We start from the raw sequence: 2,102 nt of genomic DNA on the forward strand, positions 1-2,102 counted from the left end.
CATCGTTTGTTGATATATTTATAAAAATTGATCGTTTCTTGATACCTTTTAAGTTGACCGCAAACATTCCCAGTTAGTTGACAACAAAAAAGAAGAGAGCTGTATTGCCAATCATTGTTGACGTGTTTAGAAATCACACCAAAAACAATGCTAGTTTATTGTTAAATTTATTGATGGGTTAACACTAGACCTAACATCCAGTTATGCTCGAGTGGTTTCGCTCAGTGTTAACACAACATTCCCCGGTTCAAGCCCTCGGGCAGATGAGGCTCGTGAACTAACGACAGCAATCCATGTAGTAGATAAAAATCAGAAATCAAACAAGAGCGAAGCCCCTTGTGTGCTAAGGACAGCAATCCATGTAATAGATAAAATCAGAAATCAAACAAGAGTGAAGCCCCTTGTGTGCTAAGGACAGCATTCCATGTTGTAGATCAAAAGATGTCGAACAAGAGTGAAGCCCCTAGGGCTATGCATTTACTAACTGTGGTTTCCTTTTGGGATCTTCTACGTATAGAGTCCTTTCAAATGACGTCACGTCCGTTCGTGATACCTACGTACACCAGACGTAAACACAATCAGCTGTTCACCAGCGCTGGACGCGTTCACTGTATGTAAAGAACCGCACCCGCGGAAAAGGAAAAATACGTTACAAAACTTGAACTCTTAGGAATTGAAGATCCTTATACAGTTATTGACGGTTTCGTAGATAAAATAAATAAGTGGCCAAAATTTCTAAATAAAAATACTGTTAGTAATACTGTTTGCGTTTAGAGTTTAAGTAGACGAATCTGATCAAATGCAGTTCTCGATACTTTGTTTCAGGTAAGGACAGTAAAATAATAAACTTCATTTTAATTATAAAAGATAACTATTAATAAAACAAATATGCTCGACCTTCACAAATACTAATAGTAAAAGACAAAGTTAAAAGTAATAATAAGAATAATAAGATCTAATAGTAGGCCTAATACCTGGCTCCGCTGGGTAGACATAGAATCTAGAATCTACTTCTTTACTTAAATTTAATTACTTTAGATCTACATTCGATTCAAAATACACCCATAATAAATCAAAAGTAGTCATAATAGGCCTAATAAAGCATTTAATTGTCTCTAAGATCTAAAATCTCGCTCTATAATCTAATAATTTTTTTAGCAAACGAAATTTTCTGAAATTGAAATAGATTGTATGACTAGACTTAGATCTAGAATCTGCTACTTAAATTAAATTGTAAAAACTTTATACAAGCATGTAGTTAATATTATTGTAGTAGAAGGCTTTAATAAATTACTAAGGCCTACCTACTTTGTTGTCTTTTTACAGCAATATGTATCTGATACTGGACTGAGTTTAATTAAATTCAAATTCATATCTAGTAATTGGTCGACTAAGTTTTTGTAGCCTAGTAGTACAATCTAGATCATACCAGCCAACAACAAATAACCGCATTATTATTATTTGGTTAATGATTAGGCTAATTTTTTTTTTAAAATCCACTGTTTATTAAAAAAAACAAATCAAGCTAGAAACATTATAAGTGAGATGGTTTAGAATAATAACAATCGACCCAGTCTACAATTGATACAATTGCAGGTGTACATAGGGCCTACAGTCTAGTAGTTTACAGTAGGCACATAGTGTGTAGCTAGTATACTAGTGTGTAGCTGTCCAGAGTTAAGATTCTTAATGCTTTCCCCTGATAAGCCGTGTGTGCTATAAATGACATATCATGACATCGAGGTGAGAAATGTTGAGGGGAGAGCAGTGGGCCTTTCCCCTTTGTTCTCCCTGCTGGGCCCTGAGGGTCAAAATTATATAAGGGATACTATCTCTGTGGGGCTGGGTATCACGGAGGTGAGACATTTTCAGGGGAGGGCAGGGCAGACTCCTCTTTGGTATTATTGTGGTCTAGATACATCATGAGGGTTGAACATCAGTATTAATGTGTCTGATAACTTCCCTGCTGGATTATAAGGGTCTTAAATTGTATAACATGCTACCCAGATTATATTAGTCGTTTTAGTGTGGGTTTTGTAGGAGTTAAGTGGTCTCACGTTTGCTACAGTAGATAACCTATAATATATTACTGCATTTGATCA

The sequence above is a fragment of the Physella acuta genome, unplaced genomic scaffold, assembly GCF_028476545.2.
Source record: "Physella acuta isolate Inbredline_101_S28 unplaced genomic scaffold, ASM2847654v3 ptg001324l, whole genome shotgun sequence".
NCBI lineage: Eukaryota > Metazoa > Mollusca > Gastropoda > Physidae > Physella > Physella acuta.